General features: G+C 48.7%; 1 pseudogene; it reads left to right on the forward strand.

The window, feature by feature from the left end:
- The window catches only part of LOC125518393, a 31,982-nt pseudogene extending 8,090 nt beyond the window's left edge, over positions 1-23,892 (forward strand).
- The last annotated feature ends 568 nt before the right edge of the window (positions 23,893-24,460 follow it).

Consider the following 24,460-nt stretch of genomic DNA (forward strand, 5'->3'; position numbering starts at 1 on the left):
TATATCACATATACCTTTTGTTTTGCCGGCCTTCTTGTCCGCTAAGTATTTGGGACAGTTCCGCTTCCAGTGACCACTTTTCTTGCAATAAAAGCACTCAGTCTCGGGCTTGGGTCCATTCTTTGGCTTCTTCCCGGCAGCTTGCTTGCCGGGCGCGGCAACTCCCTTGCCGTCCTTCTTGAAGTTTTTCTTACCCTTGCCTTTCTTGAACTTAGTGGTTTTATTCACCATCAACACTTGATGTTCCTTTTTGACGTCTACCTCTGCTGATTTCAGCATTGCAAATACTTCAGGAATGGTCTTTTCCATCCCCTGCATATTGAAGTTCATCACAAAGCTCTTGTAGCTCGGTGGAAGCGACTGAAGGATTCTGTCAATGAACGCGTCATCCGGGAGATTAACTCCCAGCTGAGTCAAGCGGTTATGTAACCCAGACATAGTGAGTATGTGCTCACTGACAGAACTGTTTTCCTCCATCTTACAGCTGAAGAACTTGTCGGAGACTTCATATCTCTCGACCCAGGCATGAGCTTGAAAAACCATTTTCAGCTCTTCGAACATCTCATATGCTCCGTGTCTCTCAAAACGCTTTTGGAGCCCCGGCTCTAAGCTGTAAAGCATGCCACACTGAACGAGGGAGTAATCATCGGTACGTGTCTGCCAAGCGTTCATAATGTCTTGTTTTGCAGGGAGAGCAGGTGCTTCACCTAGCGGTGCTTTTAGGACATAATCTTTCTTGGCATCTATGAGGATGATCCTCAGGATCCGAACCCAGTCTGTATAGTTGCTGCCATCGTCTTTCAGCTTGGTTTTCTCTAGGAACGCGTTGAAGTTGAGGACAACGTTGGCCATTTGATCTAATATACATGTTGTAAAGATTTTAGACTAAGTTCATGATAATTAAGTTCATCTAATCAAATTATTCAATGAACTCCCACTCAGATAGACATCCCTCTAGTCATCTAAGTATAACATGATCCGAGTTAACTAGGCCGTGTCCGATCATCACGTGAGACGGACTAGCCAACATCGGTGAACATCTTCATGTTGATCGTATCTTCTATACGACTCATGCTCGACCTTTCGGTCTTGTGTGTTCCGAGGCCATGTCTGTACATGCTAGGCTCGTCAAGTCAACCTAAGTGTTTGCATGTGTAAATCTGTCTTACGCCCGTTGTATGTGAACGTTGGAATCTATCACACCCGATCATCACGTGGTGCTTTGAAACAACGAACTGTCGCAACGGTGCACAGTTAGGGGGAAGACTTTCTTGAAATTATTATGAGGGATCATCTTATTTACTACCGTCATTCTAAGTAAACAATATGCAAAAACATGATAAACATCACATGCAATCAAATAATAATAGTGACATGATATGGCCAATATCACATAGCTCCTTTGATCTCCATCTTGGGGCTCCATGATCATCTTGTCACCGGCATGACACCATGATCTCCATCATCATGATCTCCATCATCGTGTCTCCATGAAGTTGCTCGCCAACTATTACTTCTACTACTATGGCTAACACGTTTAGCAATAAAGTAAAGTAATTTACATGGTGTTTCTCAATGACACGCAGGTCATACAAAAAATAAAGACAACTCCTATGGCTCCTGCCGGTTGTCATACTCATCGACATGCAAGTCATGATTCCTATTACAATAGCATGAACATCTCATACATCACATATATATCATTCATCATTCATCACAACTTTGGCCATATCACATCACAAAACACTTGTTGCAAAAACAAGTTAGACGTCCTCTAATTGTTGTTGCAAGTTTTACGTGGCTGCAATAGGGTTCTAGAAAGAACGTTTTCTTACCTACGTGAAAGCCACAACGTGATTTGTCAACTTCTATTTACCCTTCATAAGGACCATTTTCACCGAATCCGCTCCAACTAAAGTGGGAGAGACAGACACCCGCCAGCCACCTTATGCAACTAGTGCATGTCAGTCGGTGGAACTGGTCTCACGTAAGCGTACGTGTAAGGTTGGTCCGGGCTGCTTCATCCCACAATACTGCTGAAGCAAAATAAGACTAGTAGCGGCAAGAAAGTTGACAACATTTACGCCCACAACAAATTGTGTTCTACTCATGCAAAGAGAACTACGCATAGACCTAGCTCATGATGCCACTGTTGGGGAACGTTGCAGAAAACAAAAATTTTCCTACGGTTTCACCAATATCCATCTATGAGTTCATCTAGCAACGAGTGATCGGATTGCATCTACATACCTTTGTAGATCACGCGCGGAAGCGGTCAAGGAACGGGGATGAGGAAGTCGTACTCGACGTGATCCAAATCACCGGAGATCCTAGCGCCGAACGGACGGCACCTCCGTGTTCAGCACACGTATGGTCAGCGTGACGTCTCCTCCTTCTTGATCCAGCAAGGGGGAAGGAGAGGTTGATGAAGATCCAGCAGCACGACGGCGTGGTGGTGGATGCAGCAGTCACCGCAGCAGGGCTTCGCCGTTCTTCTGCGAGAGGGAGAGGTGTAGCAGGGGAGAGGGAGGCGCCAAGACTCAAGGGTGCGGCTGCCCCTCCCTCCCCCCTTTATATAGGCCCCCTAGGGGGTGCGCCGGCCCTAGGAGATGGGATCTCCTAGGGGGACGGCGGCCAAGGGGTGGAGTGCCCCCCAAGCCAGGTGGGGCGCCCCCCCACCCTAGGGTTCCCAACCCTAGGCGCATGGGGTGGGCCAAGGGGGTGCACCAGCCCACTATGGGCTGGTTCCCCTCCCCACTTTAGCCCATGGGGCCCTCCGGGATGGGTGGTCCCACCCGGTGGACCCCCGGGACCCTTCCGGTGGTCCCGGTACAATACCGGTGACCCCCGAAACTCTCCCGATGTCCGAAACTGCACTTCCTATATATAATTCTTCACCTCCGGACCATTCCGGAACTCCTCGTGACGTCCGGGATCTCATCCGGGACTCCGAACAACTTTCGGGTTACTGCATACTCATATCCATACAACCCTAGCGTCACCGAACCTTAAGTGTGTAGACCCTACGGGTTCGGGAGACATGTAGACATGACCGAGACGGCTCTCTGGTCAATAACCAACAGCGGGATCTGGATACTCATGTTGGCTCCCACATGCTCCTCGATGATCTCATCGGATGAACCACGATGTCGAGGATTCAAGCAACCTCGTATACAATTCCCTTTGTCAATCGGTACGTTACTTGCCCGAGATTCGATCGTCGGTATCCCAATACCTCGTTCAATCTCGTTACCGGCAAGTCACTTTACTCGTACCGTAATGCATGATCCCGTGACCAGACACTTGGTCACTTTGAGCTCATTATGATGATGCATTACCGAGTGGGCCAGAGATACCTCTCCGTTATACGGAGTGACAAATCCCAGTCTTGATCCGTGTCAACCCAACAGACACTTTAGGAGATACCCGTAGTATACCTTTATAGTCACCCAGTTACATTGTGACATTTGGTACACCCAAAGCACTCCTACGGTATCCGGGAGTTACATGGTCTCATGGTCTAAGGAAAAGATACTTGACATTGGAAAAACTCTAGCAAACGAACTATACGATCTTGTGCTACGTTTAGGATTGGGTCTTGTCCATCACATCATTCTCCTAATGATGTGATCTCGTTATCAATGACATAAAATGTCCATAGTCAGGAAACCATGACTATCTGTTGATCAACGAGCTAGTCAACTAGAGGCTTACTAGGGACATGTTGGTGTCTATGTATTCACACATGTATTACGATTTCCGGATAACACAATTATAGCATGAATAAAAGACAATTATCATGAACAAGGAAATATAATAATAATCCTTTTATTATTGCCTCTAGGGCATATTTCCAACAGTAATCCCATGGTCGAACACACTGTCCTTTTATTTATCATGAAATCATTCTGAAGAATCGCTCTTTGACCAGGACTGGATAGCAAAGGCGAAGATGATCCGGTGTTCAGCCCCCCTTCCTGAAGGCTTGGACAATCCGGTGCTGGAAAAGATGCTCGAGACAACACCTTGTCTAGTGCCCTCCAAGGAAGACGAAGGGGGGAATAAAGAGGGCGAAAGCGGGCCTCCATCGCTACCTATTCCAATCGAGGGAATGAGTGCCTTCGCGAGGGAGGATAACCAAGGGGAGGAATATGACATTCTGTCTCCCCGGGGGAGGAAGAGGACTGCCTCTGAAGATCTGGAAACTAAGGTTTCCAAACAGGAGAAGAAATCTCCGCTAGAGGGTCCTGCCTCGAAGGGTATTCTTGCCACACAATGTCCGTGCGGGGATCTGCCCTCTACCGAGCTGTAAGTAAGCAAAAAGTACTTAATAGTGAAGATATCTTGCTCTACTTCTGAGGAAAATAACCAAAGTATTTATCTTGCAGTTCGGATCTTAGCCCTTCTTAGCAGAGCTCATCTTCGGGGGATCTTATTCCGGAGATGATGGAGAGCGAAACGCCTCCCCCTGCCACACCGCCTCACGAAGCGGGCGACCCCGAGGTGTCATCGCGGAGGGTTTCTCCGGATCCGGCAAGTCCAGAAGGTAATCTCATGGCCACCCGAAGTCCTCAACACCCGGCTCTCGAAGAGAGTCATCAAAAGAGCCGGGCACCGTCTGGTGTGCGGTCGGACATACGGAGGGATCTGCTGGCGCAAGCGGCTATCTCAGAAGAGCACCGCACCTTGATGGGTACGGTGATTGAAAGGATTACGTCCGCCGAAAGCGGGTTGCATGAAGCTTTTACGAGTCTACTGACGGGTTTTGAGGTACGTGAAATGATGTATATTTTTTACGATACCGCATATTTTTAAATGTGCCCTGTGTAGATAGTAGCCCCTGAGACTCTGGTTGTTGTCGAAAACGGCGGCAAACAGAGGATCATAGTCCCAGTTAATAACCAGACTGCCTTTATGTGCAGGTGGTGGAAGCTCTAGTGGCTAGCCGGACTGATGGGTATGCCGAACTAAAGTGGCAGCTGGATGCGGCATATGCCGACATCGTTCTTGTCAACAAGCGGCTTGACGAGGCACTAGGTAGGTGATTTTTCCGGTGAATGTCACATAGTAAGAGCAACATGATGCCTGTATCTTTAATATGTCGTGACTGCAGATGGAGCTGCCACCGTGGAGACCCTTCGGGCGGAGCTTGCCCAAGCCAAGGAGCAAGCAAGGAGTAGCAATGCGGTCGCTTTGCAGGCGGCCGAAGAGTTAAGGGCCGAACAGGCCGCACATTGCAAGAGCAAAGAAAAAATTGCCAAGATGGCCGTGGAGTTAAAAGATGCTGCTGACCGTTACCGGCTTCTTGAAGAGGAAAACCGGGTGAAAGCGACGGACCTGGAGAAGGCCCGGGTGGCTGCCAAGGAAGCCCGCTCCAAAATTAGAGCGACGAAGGAGGAGCTGAATCAAGCTGCAGATATCGTGTCTGGGAAGCCCTTCTTGTTGCGGACTAAGTTCGAAGATCCGAAGTATGCTCCTCTGGACCGGCTATGGAGTTCTACGGACGCGTACATGGATTTGGCTGCCAGCGCTGCTGATGCCGCCGAGTACTTCAAGGATCAGAAAGGTCCCGAAGTGGAGAAGCTATTCTGGTCACAGTTTCACGCTCTGATCCGTCCGCTGCTGCTGAATGAGCGATTGACCGGTTGGGCCGAGCTCCATAGGTTGTCCGGACTGGCCATGAGGTCCGTTGTGGATCATTTGTGGCCAGGAGGGCCAAGGCCGAATAGCTATTTTAGCTTAGTGCAACAATTCCTTGGCACTGTGCCACACATCGATGCTGTAAAGAGGTCGGCGTGCATAGAAGGCTCGCGGATGGCCCTTGCCCGTGTCAAAACATACTGGGCGGAGATGGATGCCACCACTATTGCGGCACAGGATTCGGCCATAGGCCGAGTGGCTGCCGAGCACTACTTTGAAGAAGTTCTTGAAGGCGCTCGTTCGATAGAGGCTCATTGCTCGAAGAATATTATGTTTGAGTGACATGTATTCCCATTGTAAAAACAATGTTTTATTGAGTTTATCAAGGCTGTATTTATATTTTTTGCCCGAAAGTGCTATGATGCCTCCTGTGTGGCCATTTATGTATATATGTATATAACCTGAAAGATGGCAGTCGTCGGCTTCAGCCCCCACGCATATAATGCGGGGGTGTCCGCAGAAGATGCATGTTCACACTTGATCCAACGTCTTGGTCCATGAAGGAGGTGATAGCGCAGCGAACTAGGCAACCGGACTATAATGCTTTAACACTTTTACTTAGCCAGAGGAGTTTGAAAGTGGGGCTACTATATAGCCCTTGGTGGCTCCGCGCTCATCCGGATTTGGGCCGCGTACATGCCTGGTCGGGAAACGGCCCTTCGTTAAGGCGGAGGAATCCCGAAGATTCCGCTAGGTCATCGAGTGGTTGACCAGTCTCACGCTATATCATGATAGTCAGTTTTCGGCTTTCTCTACTGAGGTGCTCGTCCGGATGAACCAGGGCACAATCGCAGTAGTTCTCCTGGTGCCGCCTTAGCCGTTAGAGCAGAACATAAGGCAGCAAAACACAGGAGCCGGGAAAACCCAACAATTGACCAAAGACATGATTCGGAGCTGATGCATATAAGGCCAAACTCGGGACGCCGAACACTCCCTAAGGTATTATGTCTTTATGATGTAAACTGGGCCTAAACAGTGCCCTTTGTAATAAGCCCCTGGTGTCCAGGTACGTGCAATATTCTGACGTGGCCACATGCCAATACGTCAGCATCCTTCTCAATTGTACTGAGAATCCGAGGGATGTGTATCAACAAGAGACTGTAAAAAAGGTTTACGCAGGGTCTTAATCTAAAAACAATCCTTGGAACGGGTCCCTGCTGCACGTCTGCGCGTGTGTCTCCGTTGTGCCGTATTCTGGACGGGTGTAGCACGATGGTCATCTGAAAAAGAGAGGAACTTAATTGAAAAGTTGCTGTGCAAAAGGTAAGTTATACTAAATAAACAATATATAGTTCAAAATGAGCAAAGTTGAGCCTAATTGCCATTTGTGCGCGCGCGTTGAGCCCCTTGTATTGTAATAGGAGTATAGCCATCAAACCTGTATCAATTACATATAGCTGCACCGGACTCGTCCAACCGTGTCCGTGGTCTTAACGACCTGTAGAATGCTTTAGTTGGTGAGGACGTTTAGTGTGCGGCTGCCAAGGCAGCCGTGCAGTCTTCCGCGCGCAAGGAGCGCTCAATATTTCCATTTACTGTAATGATGCCACGTGGACTGGGCATTTTAACCATGAGGGAAGCGTAATGTGGTATTGCGTTAAAGCGAGCGAAAGCTTCGCGTCTGAGTAGTGCTTGATAGCCACTTTGGAACGGAGCGATGTGGAAGGTTAAATTTTCGCTGCGGAAGTTATCGGAGAAGCCGAATATAACCTCGAGTAGTAGGGAGCCCGTGCAATGGGATTCTAGGCCTGGCGTTACTCCTTTAAAGGTAGTATTGCTATGGCTAATTTTTGTTGGGTTTATCCCCATTTTGCGGACTGTGTCCTGATATATCAGGTTTAAACTACTGCCGCCGTCCATCAGGACTCGTGTGAAGTGGTATCCATCAATTATCGGGTCTAACACCAAGGCAGCCCATCCTGCATGTCGGATACTTGCCGAGTAATCCCGATGGTCGAAGGTGATCGGTTGGGACGACCAGTGGCAGAACTCCGCTGTGATAGGACCTGGGACATGTGTCTCTAGGAGTGCCGCTTTGTTTCTCCCCTTTGTCACGTGTAACACGTTTACTGTTTTAACTTCTGGTGGGAATTTCTTTTGTTCCCCGGTGCTTTGCTTGCGAGGCTCGTCCTCTTCTTCGCTCGGTGTATCCTGCCCCTTGTGTTCGGCGTTGAGCTTGCCGGACTGCTTGAAGACCCAACATTCTCTATGGGCATGATTTGCAGGTTTATCGGGGGTGCTGTGGATCTGACATATTTTGTCCAGAATCTTGTTTAGGCTGGACAGTTCGTCTCTGTTGCCTTTGAAGGGCAGTTTTTGCTGACCTGGCCGAGAGCTTCTGAATCCGGCGTTTACCGCCGTGCTCTTCGGGCTGTCTTCTTTATTCCGGTGCTTGTTTTTGCTGCGTCGTGGTTTCCCGTTTTCATCCCTGACTTCGGATGTACTTGGGTCGCTGGTGCTGCACCAGGCTAACCAGCTGTCCTCGCCCGCGCAAAAGCGGGTCATGAGGCTTGTCAATGCTGCCATTGTTCTCGGCTTTTCTTGGCCGAGGTTTCTGGCGAGCCATTCGTCTCGAACGCTGTGCTTGAAAGCTGCTAAGGCTTCGGCGTCCGAACAGTCGACTATTTGGTTCTTTTTAGTGAGGAACCTATTCCAAAGCTTTCGGGCTGACTCTCCGGGCTGTTGAGTTATATGACTTAAATCGTCCGCATCCGATGGTCGGACATAGGTCCCTTGAAAATTTGCCCGAAAAGCGTCTTCGAGCTCTTCCCAGCTTCCAATGGAGTTTTCGGGGAGGCTTTTAAGCCAGTGCCGAGCTGGTCCTTTGAGCTTGAGGGGTAAATACTTGATGGCATGGAGATCATCTCCTCGAGCCATGTGGATATGGAGGATGTAGTCCTCAATCCAGACCCCAGGGTCTGTCGTTCCGTCGTACGCCTCTATGTTTACGGGTTTGAATCCCTCTGGAAATTCATGGTCCAGCACCTCATCGGTCACTACTAGGGAAAAGCTTATAGGCAGACGCTTACTAGTAGCGCGGGTTTATAACCCTCGCTGCTGCTACTTACTAGTAGCGCGGGTTTTTACCCCTCGCTACTACTAAGTTGATACTAGTAGCACGGGTCTTTAACCCACACTACTACTAAGCGGTCTCTACCGTGCCCTCCTGGGACATGCCATAGTAGTAGCGAGGGGTACAAACCCGCGCTACTACTAAGTTGATAGTAGTAGCGTGGTTTTATACCCCTCGCTACTACTAAGTACGAGGTAGGTTAAATTCCCATATCCTCGGCCGAATCCCTCCTCTCCCCCTCACTTTTCCCCTCTCTCACTTTCCTCCTCTCTTCCTCGTACTTCAGCGGTGGCCGCCGCTGGTACACTCTGCTTTCTTCCTCCCTCCCTCTCCGAGATCCCTCCGGTGGGAGGTCGCCGGAGCTCCTCGCCGCCGCCAAGATGCGGAAGCACGACCTCGGCATCCTCCTCCTCACCGCCTTCGCCGTCTTCTTCTCGCTCCAGGTCAGCCCTCCTCCTCCTCCACCTCCCCCCTCTCCGATTCGATCCGGAACCCTAGCTGACCCATCCCCCTCCTCCTCCGACAGCACGAGGGCCGCCGTGAGGTGCTGCTCCCCACACACGACACCAAGATCCAGGTCCTCCAACTCCCGGCCAATGCCGGGCTGGCCTCCGCGGCCTCCACGAGGCGCGCGTCATGGACGAGATCTCCCTGCTCCCGGCCAACGTGCGCGTCGCCGCCGGCCGCCGCCCCGTCGCCATGGACGTCGGCGCCGTCGAACGAACCATTGACACCATTGACAGCATGCACGGGGTCGAGATTTTTTTTGTTTTTCAAATTAATAGTAGTAGCGCGGGTAACAGACACGCGCTACAGATAGTTAGTAGTAGTAGCGCGGGATGCACCGGGCTACTACTACTAGTTAGCTGTAGCGTCGTAGTAGTAGCGCAGGCACCCACACTACTACTAGCTTTTAACCCGCGCTACTACTAGGCTTTTTCCTAGTAGTAGGGGGTGTGCGGCACCCCTGTATTTGGGTGTACCATGGTGTTCGGATGTTTGTTGTGTTGCATTGCATGCTGGAGCGCGCTTGTGTGGCCCGTATATGGATCTGGTTGCGCCATCCTTTTGATGCGAGCCCTCGCGTGGATCACGTACTGCCTTATGTGCGGTGTCGTTTGCCGCTCTATGTTGGCCACGAGGTCGTCTATCCGACCGGATGGCCGTTTTTTTTCAATTGCGGGGGATCTAAGGCCTCCTCATCGAATTCAGGTAGCAACTTTCGCTTCGGGTAGCTCTTGGTGCGGCGATTACCGCCGTACTTCGCTGCAGTGTTGAGTACTTCACTCCATCTGATTCTGAGTGTGTCTTGTGCAGCCCTGAGCCTTTGCTTCTGCTTTTTCAGGCTCCTCGCAGTGGCAACAAACCTTTGATGGGCATTCTGTTGCTCCGGGCGCCTGTCCGGTGTGATGTCGTCCGGACTGTTATCTTCGACGGAGTCGGGTTGTTCGGTTTGATTCTCCGTGTTGCCGTGGTCGGGCGATGGTTCACCCTGCTCTAACGCTGGGTCTATATGACCGCTTTTTCTGCCGAGGCGGTATTTGGAGCGGCGCTTACGCCGCCGCTTTGTCTGCTTCTCGAGCGAACAACCCTTCGCTGCGTCTTTCCGTTCCTCGTCGTCATTTTCTTTGGGTGTGTCCACCATGTATACATCATATGATGAAGTGGTTGTCCAGTGCCCTGTGGGTAGTGGTTCCTGTTCGTCTCCTGCATCGTCGTCCATACCATCGATGTCTTCAAAATCAAAGTCGAGCATGTCGGTCAAATCGTCGACAGTGGCTACTAAGTGGGTGGTGGGTGGGCGGCGAATTTCTTCGTCATCCGCATCCCCATCCTGCCGAACATAGTTCGGCCAGGACTCTCCTAACAGGGAGAGAGACCTTAATGAGCTCAGCATGTCGCCGAAGGGTGAGTGCTAAAAGATATCCATGGAGGTGAACTCCATGATCGGTGCCCAGTCAAATTCGATAGGCACAGGCGCAGGCGGTTTGGAGTTCGTGGCCGGGGAAGAATCCGGCAGTTCGGTGTCACGGCTCCCGTGAAGGGTAAGGTCGATATTCGGCTCGATCGCCGCTGAGAATACGGCCTCCGTGGCGGGGTCTATCCGCCCGTCCATGGATGGCGCAATTGGCTCCGAATTGAGGGTCGGAGCGGTCGCCAGTGCGGTCTCCTGAACACTGTCCGATGGTAGAGCTAAATCATGCCCATCGTGACCGTGCGACGCGCTCGGCTGGGGCTCGAATCCATCGAAGATCAAGTCTCCGCGGATGTCGGCCGTGTAGTTTAAGCTTTCGAATCTGACCTGGTGGCCAGGGGCGTAACTCTCGATCTGCTCCAGATGGCCAACCGAGTTGGCCCGCAGTGCGAAGCCGCCGAATACAAAGATCTGTCCGGGGAGAAAGGTCTCACCCTGGACTGCATCGCTATCAATGATCGAAGGAGCCATCAAGCGTAATGACGATGACACAGAGGAACTCTCAATGAAAGCACCAATGTTGGTGTCAAAACCGGCGGATCTCGGGTAGGGGGTCCCGAACTGTGCGTCTAAGGCGGATGGTAGCAGGAGGCAGGGGACACGATGTTTTACCCAGGTTCGTGCCCTCTTGATGGAGGTAAAACCCTACGTCCTGCTTGATTATTCTTGATAATATGAGTAGTACAAGAGTTGATCTACCACGAGATCAGAGAGGCTAAACCCTAGAAGCTAGCCTATGGTATGATTGTATGTTGTCCTACGGACTAAAACCCTCCGGTTTATATAGACACCGGAGGAGGTTAGGGTTACACAAGGTCGGTTACAAAGGAGGAGATATACATATCCGTATTGCCTAGCTTGCCTTCCACGCCAAGTAGAGTCCCATCCGGACACGGGACGAAGTCTTCAATCTCGTATCTTCATAGTCCAACAGTCCGGCCAAAGGATATAGTCCGGCTGTCCGGAGACCCCCTAATCCAGGACTCCATCAGTCCCCCCCTCCCGGCGCGCGCGGGCGCGTCGCGGGAGGGGAGCGGAGATGCAAGATTCGCTTGCTGATGGCTTTTCTCGCGTTGCCTTGCATCAACTTCAATAATATTTGGTTCTATGCATCTCAAGATGCGGAGGCCAGGAGGTTTATCCTTCTTTAACTGAAAGTTATAAAAGTTCGACCAAATGCTTTCTAGAATGCATTGTATTTGTGAATTAAGGTAGTAATGTTAGTTATTGCAAGAAAGTTACATTTTCCGCCTTTTGCCAGGCAGAATATTTGTATTTATATATATATATACAATACCGCTATTCTAAGCTAGAGCATAAAATATTGTACACACTTAGTAATATTCTACACCCTTAGTAAAATTATATACAAAAGATAGTAATATTGGAATATAATTTTTACCATCCAAGTCAATATTTTACTATATTTTTTCAAAAAATTAGTACATTTCTACACCAGTTTACTAATATTTTGTAACCAAAGTGACCAAAATCGACACCCTACAACACACCAACGGATTCCGGAGCCGCCTCTCTGGCTTCCACGCTAGCCCCGAGGCAGTGTACCAACCAAGCCGACAACTATGTCACCCAATTGACCAAAGTAAACATGTTTCATGCATGCTATTCTCGAGAGTCATTGCTTTGACTTCAATGCCAGTCTTGAGGCTGCACACCCGCTTGACCAACTATGAAGCTACAATGCTTGACGAACCAGGATCACCCCCAAGAGAGAAGAGATGGGATGCCGTTGATGCCCGCTCCAACTAAGGTCGAAACTTGAGTCTTCACCCGAAGAGCTCAAAACCGCAATGTCAAGGGGGGTGAAGGACCTCCACGGTGACATCTACAAGGAGGAATGATGGCATAGGATGCCGACGATGCTCACATCGACCAAGATTGCTCTAGGCTATCACCTAGAGCCCACCAAACCCATCCTCATTGTAAGCCTACCCAACCGACTGCCATCAGCGGCCTACCTGCCATCATTGCCCGAGCTAGGTAGACATATGCGCCAGACAACTTGCCCCACCATCCACTACCAACACGGCATGCAAACCATCATGGCTCCTCAGATCGCCATGGCTGTCCCCATTCCAACCACTGAATGTCAACTTCGCCGCACCACCATCCTCCATATTTGGTTTGTCACCATTGCTGCAGAGCTGCCCACCCGCTCACCGAAGCCATCACCGCCCATACAACAACGACATCGGCGTTGCCGAGACTGTACGATCCAGATCTAGCCGGAGCTAGTCACCCGCACAATCCAACATTACCACCACACCACTCATTGCCAATCTAGAACCAACATAGGCTATAGGCACACATGCATTATGGCCTTGCACACGTATCCAGACACATTGGCCCAGATGCAACGAACATAAATCCACACCACCAGGGTGGTCTCCACTCCAACCTTGTGGACGAACCCGCCAACCACCACCTGTGAAGGGTGCACACTGTATTGCACCTTCGTGCTAGCCACCCAAGCCACCGCCCAACGCCTCACGGCGTGACAGTGAGCTCAACCCGAGCCCCTCCCCCTTACCGACATCCTAGAGCCGGTAGGCCGACCGCCATCGCTCCATACCACATAGCCGACTACTAGCGCCATTCAAGGAGAGCTTCCCACCACCTTGGCAATGGGACCCGAGGCCACTATGGCAGGATCGAGGCCGTGACACTAAGTTTCCTCTGGCATCGCTTGGGGAGTGACACGAGGGGAACAATCTAGTTCGTTCTGAAAATCTGCATCAATCTTGATAGTTAGAACTCAAGATTCTTCTTCCTCCTCCTCTTCACTTGATTATTCCTCTTAAACATGTATTCCTTTAATGCAAGAGGCTTGGACAACCTGTGAGTCATAGGAGTCCTCTTTCCATCCTCAGTCATGTCGTTATAGGTGACGAAATAAGCAAGAACATCATTAGGCACCAAGGTTGCATAATCATTCTTTTGATGAATGTGTAACACCATAGATAGGAAGTGAGGTGCTGGTACTCCAATGAACTTTCTCACGATGAATCCATCATTGATCTTCTCACACCTAAAGCCTTGCAACTTGACCACAAGAGCGGCGAGTCATGAATAGTGTTTGAGGTGTTTTGTAGGGGTTCATCACAAACAATTTCATGTCATGCTTGGCCATTTGATACTTTAACCTTTGAATGCATGTGGTGCCTTCATTCATGACAACCAAATGATCCCATAGAGCTTTTTGTGCACTTGATGAGGATGACTTGGGCATAGATATCTCTTGAAAGGCACTTTAAATCAAATGGATAGTGGTGGCATTGAGTTCTTGGTCAATCACTTCACGCGTAGTCACATTACCGGCATCCACCGGATTGAATCCATGCTCCACAATCTCCCAAAGCGCCGCCAAAGAGATATGAATATGAGACTCCATAGGAAACTTCCAATGAGAGTAGTCTCTTCCTTCAAGGACGGGTGGTGAGCCGGCATAGTGATATTTAGTAGTGGAAGCTGGTAGAGGTGGGGGATAGGCCCATGATGCTTGGTTGAAGCTAGTAGGTGTAGCACCACTGTTACTCAAACCCAACGGTTGTGTCTCCGCAAGTTGTGAGGTGGCGGGAACACTATTCGCTAGTGCAAGAGCTTTAGCTATCCTTTTGTTAACGAATACCTTCGTAGAAGCATCCGATTGGGATTTATGCTCCACTGTGAACTTGGCGAGATCTGTGACGGTGTACAACTTCTCGGCATCACTAGAAGAGGTACCCTCTGCGCCTTCTAAGGTGGTGAAGCCCTTAAAATAGTCCTTACTCTGTTACCAATTGAAAGGATTGAGATGGACCTAAGGAGGCTAATGGGCCTACTAATTTTTGTAGCTCTTTTTACAAATTAGGCTTTGTAGAATGCAAATGATCGGGCAATCCACAAGCTTGGGTCCTCATCTCTCCAACTTCTAAGAATAACAAGATCAGAGGGGAATTCTCGGAACTTGCTCAAATCACGCAAGTTATCAGTCGAATAGCTAATCTTGGCTAAGGTTATTAGCTCCTCTAAAAAAATCTGTCACAAACCTCTCAAGGAACCAAAGGATTAGGGTTGGGAAAGCGTGGGGAGCGTTCTTAGCTACATTTGATATGCTTAGAATGAATCGTCACCCCTATCCCGAAGCGGTGGACGGGTTGGAAAAAACTAGCTATTTTTAGGCTGAAAAATTAGCGTCAGATATTCCAACCCAGCAAAGAACAACCTCAGGGTTAGACAATCAAGCCTGGGAATCACCCCAGGACCCAGAGCTATTGGGAATGTCCTGGGCAGTTTGGCCTCTATCTGGGCAAAATCAAGAGCAGTCGAGTAAGTACCAGAGTCCGACTAAAACTGAAAGCTACCGGACAGTGCGACTGTCTGTCTGGCTTAAGAATCATCGCAATACCATGTGCATAGTAATAGACCCAGACTCAAACTGTCTGGTCAGAATTGGCACAAATGGTCCAGCCAGCTAAAAGCCGCCTTTTGATTGCCTTTGACCTAGGATGGTTGGCTATTTGGCATTGGACCTTTTGGTGGATAGGAAGGATTTTAGATGTAGAATAACTTTCATGTGCTTGAACTTCACATCCCTTGACCCCCTCTTAATAGTGAGGGATCCTTATAGTTCAAGAACAAGAAAGAAAGACTACAAAACTAGCCTTCATGAAGTCCTTTAGCCCTTTAAATTTGGGGGGGGGGGGGGGGGGGGGAACCTTCGCACAAGGAACTAAAATCCGATCATACACTTACTAGCCTCACTAGCTCCTTTAATTTTCCACCGTCAATATAAAAGGATAAGTAGGGGCCTAGATGCACTTCCACATGCAACACATCAGTGTCTTGGATAACAAAAGGTAGTACTTAAAAATTCTTGAATTTTGTTCGTTGTTTATGTGCATATTTTGGTCCTTGCACTATTAAACTGATACTTTGGCGCTTTAACTTGATACCATGTATTTTGGCTCCTCACCATATAAATTTTTGTTCCTCAAGTGAGTTTTAAGAATACTAAATTCATTTGACCAAGATAGAACCTACACGTAGGTTGCACTAACCCACATGTTTTTCATGTAAATAATCTTAAGGAAATTCTGCATCAAGTTATTTTCACAATCTATCTAAGCACATGGCAAGGTCAACAAATGTACACACAAGCAAACCATGTCTTTGTTGTCCTCTGCTTCCTATAACTGACAACTCATCCACGCACACCATGAGAATAACAATTACTACTATGCACCTCAATATATTGCAATAAAAAATTCAATAAAAAACGACAGATCTAGTGCTAGAAGCTCCCACACCAGGTGTGGTCCGTGGAAAGATCAAAAACAAAAAATCTATCACAATTTTTTTCGTTGAAGGTCCATTAAATTTCATCGACAAATGCATCCAACAATTATTTCTCATGCCATATAATCAGTATGGAAGGGGAGAAATGTGTTTATAGTCTACTGTGATTTAAAGCTGGAAGTCACGTGTGATGAAAGTATGGAAGGAAAAAACAAACGTGTTTGAGCTGGTTAGGATAGGTGAGGTGGATGCTGGTTAGGATACAATGCCCACCACATGAGATCTGGGTTGCATAGTTAATCAATGTTCTTTATGAAAATCTAAGGGTTGTGCTTTGTTAACTAATAGGTCGATCAAATAAGTTCTCAGATGTTTCTGATTTTTGTGGGATTTTTAAGCATATTTTTCTGCTTAGGCCATCAAAACACTTTTAGTATCTAGAGTAATTGACAAGAGAATGTCTATCGCATTAATGATTAAGTGTTTCTGATTTTGTGTGATTTTCCAGTCTATTTTCTTCTTCTATGTAGCCCATCAGGTACTTTTAGTACATAACAGATGCAGTTCTAGTCCACTTATGTGTTGGAGTCAACTAAATACAGTATCTGACAATTTTTAGTTTATAGATATTAACATTACAAGTAGTAGAATTGATTAATACCTTGCTTTCAAACTTGCACAGGTTTTGTTGGAATGGCATTGTCCTATGGTCTTACGCTAAATACGTCATTTGTTTCATGTATTCAAAACCAATGCAACCTTGCGAATAAAATAATCTCAGTGGAACGGGTGAGCCAGTACATGGACATACAAAGTGAAGCAGCAGAAGTTGTTGAAGAAAATCGACCATTGCCAGATTGATCCCAAGATGGCAATTTAGATCTTAGAGATTTGAAGGTAATCAAATATAATATTTACATGTACAACATACAAGGTAAAATCCAATTAACACCTCTAGCAAATTTATGCGATTGATTTTCATTAGACAGATCAGGTATAGGAATGATGCTCCACTTGTACTACATGGGATCACTTGCAAGTTTGCAGGTGGAGATAAGATTGGTATAGTCGGTCAAACAGGATGTGGCAAGACAACATTAATTGGCACATTGTTTCGTCTTGTTGAACCTGCCGAAGGGAAAATAATTAGACTCTGTGGACATCAGTACAATAGGCTTACGTGACTTGCGTTCACGTTTGGGTATCATTCCACAAGATCCAACACTTTTAAGGGTACAGTAAGATACAATCTAGATCCTCTTGGGCAATTCTCGGATCAGCAAATATGGGAAGTAAGATGTACAGAGATATCTATTTTGCCTTTTCTCGCCTTACGAAGTGTTCAGATAAGATTATTAAGAAGGTTTGACACCTACCTCCTTCGATTCGCGGAAGACAAGAGCAATGTGCATGTCAACTTTGCACGGATGCAAATGTTTAATGACTGCATTGCTGATCTTGGTCTTCGCGAGATAGATAGGATTGGTGCCAGGTTTACCTGGACCAATCGCCGGGCGTCGCCGACCCAGTCCGTCCTGGACCGGGTCCTAGTCTTTACGGAATGGGACCTCCACTGCTCCCTAGCCTCCCTCCAGGCCATCACCCGGGTTGGCTCTGACCACGTCCCCCTCCTCCCGTCCTCCACCGACAAGCGACCGCCGATCCCCCCCCCCCCCCCCCCCCCCCCCCCCGCTTCCAGTTTGAGACATTCTGGCTGTCCCAAACTGGATTCGTGGCGGTCGTGGGCGCTCGCTGGGTGGAGGCTCGTGCTCACCCCCACCCCGTCCTCCCTTGGCCATTGACTCGTGGCAGCTCTGTGCCAAACGTGGCTGGCAGTTCATGAAGGGATGGGGCGTCAACCTTGGGCGTGATCTCCACAAACGCAAGAAGGCTCTGTTGACCACCATCCAGGCCCTGGACCTTTGGGCGGACGCGACCGGCCTCTCCCCTGAGAAGTGGCTCTCCCGGTACGACCTGGAAGACCAACTCTCCATCATCTACACCGACGAGGAGGCCTATTGGCGTCTCGGGGCTCCCAGAAATGGGTATTGAAGGGCGACGCGAACACGGCCTACTTTCAGGCCATTGCGAATGGCCGCCGTAGACGCAACATCATCCCCCTCCTCTGGGATGGCGCAACCCTTCTGCAGTCCCCATGTGACATTCAGGCCCATGTCGACGGGTTCTACAAGACCCTTTTTTCCTCCGCTCCTAGGAGCGGACTATCTCTGGCCCATGACTGTTGGGTCGGCCCCCAGCTAGTTTCCGCTGCGGAGAACACGGCCCTTACGGCTCCTTTCTCCGAGGGCGAGGTCTGGGCTGCCATTAGAGGCATGAACCCTGCCTCGGCCCCGGGTCCTGATGGCCTCCCGGTTAAATTCTTCCAGACCTTCTGGAATGTGATTAAGCCTGAGATCATGGCCATCTTCGACGAGTTCTACGTTGGGTCCATCGACCTCGGTCGCATCAAACTATGGGATCATTTCGCTCATCCCTAAAGTGCCTGGGGCATCTGACATCAGCCAGTTCTGGTCGATCACGGTGATCAATGTGATCTTCCGGATTCTGGCAAAAGGGTACGCCAATAGGGTGACCCTGCTGTTGGGGAACGTAGTAATTTCAAAAAAATTCCTACGCACACGCAAGATCATGGTGATGCATAGAAACGAGAGGGAAGAGTGTGATCTACGTACCCTTGTAGATCGACAACGGAAGCGTTTGGTTGATGTAGTCGTACGTCTTCACGGCCCGACCGATCAAGCACCCGAAACTACGGCACCTCCGAGTTTTAGCACACGCTCAGCTCGATGACGATCCCCGGACTCCGATCCAGCAAAGTGTCGGGGAAGAGTTCCGTCAGCACGACGGCGTGGTGACGATCTTGATGTACTACTGTCGCAGGGCTTCGCCTAAGCACCGCTACAATATTATCGAGGACTATGGTGGCAGGGGGCGCCGCACACGGCTAAGAATATGATCACGTGGATCAACTTGTGTTCCTCTGGGGTGCCCCTGCCTCCGTATATAAAGGCTCAAAGGAGGGGTGCGGCCAGCCTAGGAGAGCTGCGCCAGGAGGAGTCCTACTCCCTCCGGGAGTAGGACCCCCCCCCCAATCCTAGTTGGAATAGGATTCGCGGAGGGGGGAAAGAGAAAGGGGGCCGGCCCCCTCTCCTTGTCCTATTCGGACCAAGGGAGGGGAGGGGCGCGCGGCCCATCTCAGGCTGCCTCTTCTCTTTTCCACTAAGGCCCACTAAGGCCCATATAGCCCCCGGGGGGTTCCGGTAACCTCCCGATACTCCGGTAAAATCCCGATTTCACACGTAACACTTCCGATATCCAAACATAGGCTTCCAATATATCAATCTTTATGTCTCGACCATTTCGAGACTCCTCGTCATGTCCGTGATCACATCCGGGACTCCGAACAACCTTCGGTACATCAAAACGTATAAACTCATAATATAACTGTCATCGAAACCTTAAGCGTGCGGACCCTACGGGTTCGAGAACAATGTAGACATGACCGAGACATGTCTCCGGTCAATAACCAATAGCGGGACCTGGATGACCATATTGGCTCCTACATATTCTACGAAGATCTTTATCGGTCAGACCGCATAACAACATACGTTGTTCCCTTTGTCATCGGTATGTTACTTGCCCGAGATTCGATCGTCGGTATCCAATGCCTAGTTCATTCTCGTTACCGGCAAGTCTCTTTACTCGTTCCGTAATACATCATCTCGCAACTAACTCATTAGTTGCATTGCTTGCAAGGCTTAAGTGATGTGCATTACCGAGAGGGCCCAGAGATACCTCTCCGACGATCGGAGTGACAAATCCTATCTCGAAATACGTCAACCCAACATGTACCTTTGGAGACACCTGTAGAGCACCTTTATAATCACCCAGTTACGTTGTGACGTTTGGTAGCACACAAAGTGTTCCTCCGGCACACGGGAGTTACATAATCTCATAGTCATAGGAACATGTATAAGTCATGAAGAAAGCAATAGCAACATACTAAACGATCGGGTGCTAAGCTAATGGAATGGGTCATGTCAATCAGATCATTCAACTAATGATGTGATCCCGTTTAATCAAATGACAACTCTTTGTCCATGGTTAGGAAACATAACCATCTTTGATTAACGAGCTAGTCAAGTAGAGGCATACTAGTGACACTCTGTTTGTCTATGTATTCACACATGTATTATGTTTCCGGTTAATACAATTCTAGCATGAATAATAAACTTTTATCATGAAATAAGGAAATAAATAATAACTTTATTATTGCCTCTAGGGCATTATTTCCTTCATGCTTGCGGATCACATTACCCACCCCAACCAGTCCGCCTTCATTCAAGGGCGGTATATCCTGGATGGGGTGCTAGTCCTTCATGAAGTCCTCCATAAGGTCCGGTCTAAACACCTCAGGGTGGTCTTCCTGAAGATCGATTTCCATAAGGCGTATGACACTATCAGCTGGCCCTTTCTTCGGGAAGTTTTGCTCCGGAAGGGCTTCGATGACCGTTGGATCACCCGAGTGATGCAGATGGTGTCCTGCGGTCGCACTGCCGTGAACATCAATGGGGAGATCGGCCCCTACTTTCCCACCCCTTGTGGGCTTAGACAAGGCGACCCCTTCTCCCCATTATTGTTCAACATGGTGGTGGACGTGCTCGCCACTATCTTGGACAAGGCTAAGGCGGCGGGCCATATTCGTGGGATCACCCCCCACCTGGCCGGCGGCTCCGGGATCTCCCTTCTCCAGTACGCCGACGACACCATCATCATGGTAGAAGGCTCGGAGGCGGACATCTCTAATCTTAAATTCCTCCTCCTCTGCTTCCAACAAATGTCTGGCCTCAAGATCAACTTTGACAAGAGTGATGTGATGGTGATGGGCTAGTCTCCGGCGGAATGCCTGGACATTGCCAACCGGCTTAACTGCCGCTTGGGCTCCTTCCCCACGACATACTTGAGAACGCCCATTAGTGACTCTCGGCTAACCGTCGCTCACTTGCGTCCGACCGTGGCCAAGCTGCAAACGCGCATAGAGCCTTGGTAGGTGGCTGTCGAAGGCGGCAAGGGCGATTCTCATCAACTCCTCCCTATCCAGCCTCCTCTTGTTCCTCATGAGCTTCTATAGCCTTCACGAGACTCTGCATCATGAGATCGCCAAAGTCCAGTCTCGTTTCTGCTGGGCAGGCGATAACAATAAGCAGAAATACCATATGGTTAGCTGGCCAGACATCTGCAAGCCTCAGGAACAAGGAGGCCTCGGGATCATGTGCTCTAAGCGCATGAATATCGCCCTCTTATCCCGCTGGTTGTGGTGCCTTTCTCAAGGGCAAGGCGGCCTCTGGTTAGACATCATCCGAAACAAATACCTGCGTGGGCAACCCCTAGCCTTCTGTCAGAGATCTGGCGGCTCCTAGTTTTGGCAGTCGGTCATCCAACTACTCCCGGTCCTCCGCATTGGGACCTCCATTTCGTTTGGATCTGGGGCTGTGACCCTATTCTGGTTCGACCAGTGGGCGGGAGACACCCCCTTCGCCGCGCGCTTCCCTGACCTCTTCTCCATCGCCGTTGATCCTTGGATCTCTGTAGAGAGGGCCCTTATTGACTTAGGGCGCCTCGCATTCTGGAGGCCATTTGGGCCTCCGGACTCCGCTGCCTGGCATGAGTTGGCGGACTGTGTCGCCCTTCATGAGCCGGTGGTGGACGCTGGCCTGGATCTGGTTAGGTGGCGCCTTGAGCCATCGGGCCAATTCTCCACCAAGTCCCTCTACCAGGCCAATGCCCCCCTCCACTCCCCTCTCCTTACGGCGGTGTGGTCCATCCGCCTGCCGCTGAACATTCGGATCTTCATGTGGTAGTGAATTCACGGGCGGACCCTGTCTGGGGTGGAGGTTCACAAGCGCAATGGCCCTGGTACTAGCCTTTGCCTGCTCTGGGGTATCCCCGAAGATTCGAATCACATCTTCTTATCTTGTGTGTCCGCTCAATTTGTTTGGAGCTGCTTTAGAGAGGTGGTTGGTGGTAATTGGTGTCACACCAACTTCCCCGACCTATTCGCCGAACTCCAGAAATCCCCCATGCCTTCTCGCCACATTAGGTGGCTGGATATTGGGGCCCTCGCATGGACCCTCTGGACGATCCGCAATAGACTTGTGATCCAGTGCATTCCACTTCGACTGGCTAATGACGCTCCCTTCAAACTGCCTAGTTACTTGCAGCTTTGGCGGCCGCTTAGCCTCCCCCAGGACCGGGACGCCATCTCCGCCTTCATCGCCAACCTTCGCTCGATGTTGTCCGATTGTCGCCGCCGCTCCCTCCGCCACCTCCGGAGCCGGATTAGGGGCTGGCCGTGTTCTCCGGCCTCTCTTTTATCTTTGAGTTGTGCCCTCAGCAGAACCTATTGTACTTCCTTTTGTGAGACTTGGGTGTGTGTGTTGTGGACTAGTCCTTGTATGTGTGCTCTGTGGCGGTTTGCTTTATTTATAAAGCGGGGCGAAAGCCTTTTTCAGTAAAGATCGTGATGCAATGCTTAATTACGAGGCCTCCCTCTTTAATACCGTGGCAATTCAGCTCAGTTACTTTGATATATACCTAAAGATTTCAAAAAGTTCAGCACATACCAAAATGGGGCAAATGAATTTAATTTGGACGGAATAATTTGAATTAGGGGAATCTCAAATGACAAGTTGCCTCATAAAAAAACTAGATTGCCTAGGGGAACTAGACAACTTTTCACTGGTCAAATAAATAGGCACCCAAAGTTGAGTTGAGAACTCAAACATGGGTGTTGACCTTGTAGGAGTGTACAGCCACACTTCGACTTTGGTTTAGGCCCCACTTTCTTATATTATGGCATATCTACTTTTCTAGGAATCACTAAAGTGGTTGCTCCATTTGTTATTATGCTGCAGGTTCTTGATAAATGTCAACTTCTTGAAGTTGTCCAGGAGAAGGAACAGGGATTGGATTCACATGGTAGGGAACTTAGCTTCATCTATACTTTGGTTTCTGTATTTCATTTTTTGATCTAATAAACTGGGCAAACAGAAACTCAGATCGATTCATTTCAGAAATTCAAACATATGTGAAAATATATGTAACACTAAATACGCCAAACCTTTAGTAGTCCTAGGTTTATTCTTCAGCAGTAGAGGAGGTGGAGACCCAAGTACTTCGAATTGACCAACGGATTCAGATCCAACCATGAATGAGACTCTTCAAAGATAAAATCATGTCAATTTGTGTCTTTTGGGAGACTCGAAGTTGTATCGTTTTGCTAGCATGGCGTTGGAACTATCTCATTCATAGTACTGATCAGGATTTTGCCACAATAGTTGTGGAAGACGGGTCGAACTGGAGTATGGGCCAAAGGCAGCTCTTCTGTCTGGGACGCACACTTTTGAGAAGATGCCGCATCTTAGTTCTTGGTGAAGCTACGGCCTCTATAGACAATGCAACTGATGCTGTCCTTCAGAAAATGATCCGGACAGAATTCAAATATTGCACTGTTATTACAGTGGCCCACCGTATACCAAAAGTTATGGACTGCGATATGGTACTTGCAATGAGCGATGGTATGTCTCTTACCGGACCTGTTTATAGAACTCATCATTTATTGAACTGAACCAATTAATATGGATTATATGAATTATGCGTGAAGCCAAATGTATTGTGGATCTTTCCCATACTAATGGACTATGTATGAACACTTACAGGGAAAGTAGTGGAGTTTGACAAACCTACAAAGCTCATGGAAACTGAAGGATCTCTCTTTTGTGAGTTGGTCAAGGAGTATTGGTCCACATCGAACGGAAATATTTAGACGATACTGTCAATGTTGATTGTTTACTTGCTTCACCTTTCCAAGAGATAAAAGATGAATCAGCTTTTATTAGAAAGAAAAAAATGGTATGCTTGAAGATATACAGTAGTAATCTATGCTACCTCAAGTGGAATTCAACAATTTGGAATCCGAAGAAATTTTCTTTTGCTATGTATCGTTACCAGAAATTCTGTGCAATACATTGTGGACTGCCGCTGCCCTTTCAGAATTGGCGAAGTTGGACAGAGTAAATCCCTGAAGATTTCCTTGCTCAAGTAATCAGATATACTAGAAGGCTAAACCGGAGGGACTTGAGTTTTGCACTCTGCCTGTGTTTGCTGACAGTGTTATGGTCGAGGTTTTGTAAATTGGCTAACACATTCACTTCTGCATTATTTACATTTTACAGTAGCTTGGTAAGTTTATGCTGACTGCATTGACTTTAAATGAGGTTTCAGACTGTGCTATGTAAAGAGATGCCATTGGTTTCAGTTGGATATGCTTCAATGTATTTCTCAAATGGAAAGCAGCTTGCTTTTGACGTTAAGAACCGACTATTTATATTACT

The sequence above is a fragment of the Triticum urartu genome, chromosome 7, assembly GCF_003073215.2.
Source record: "Triticum urartu cultivar G1812 chromosome 7, Tu2.1, whole genome shotgun sequence".
Lineage (NCBI taxonomy): Eukaryota > Viridiplantae > Streptophyta > Magnoliopsida > Poales > Poaceae > Triticum > Triticum urartu.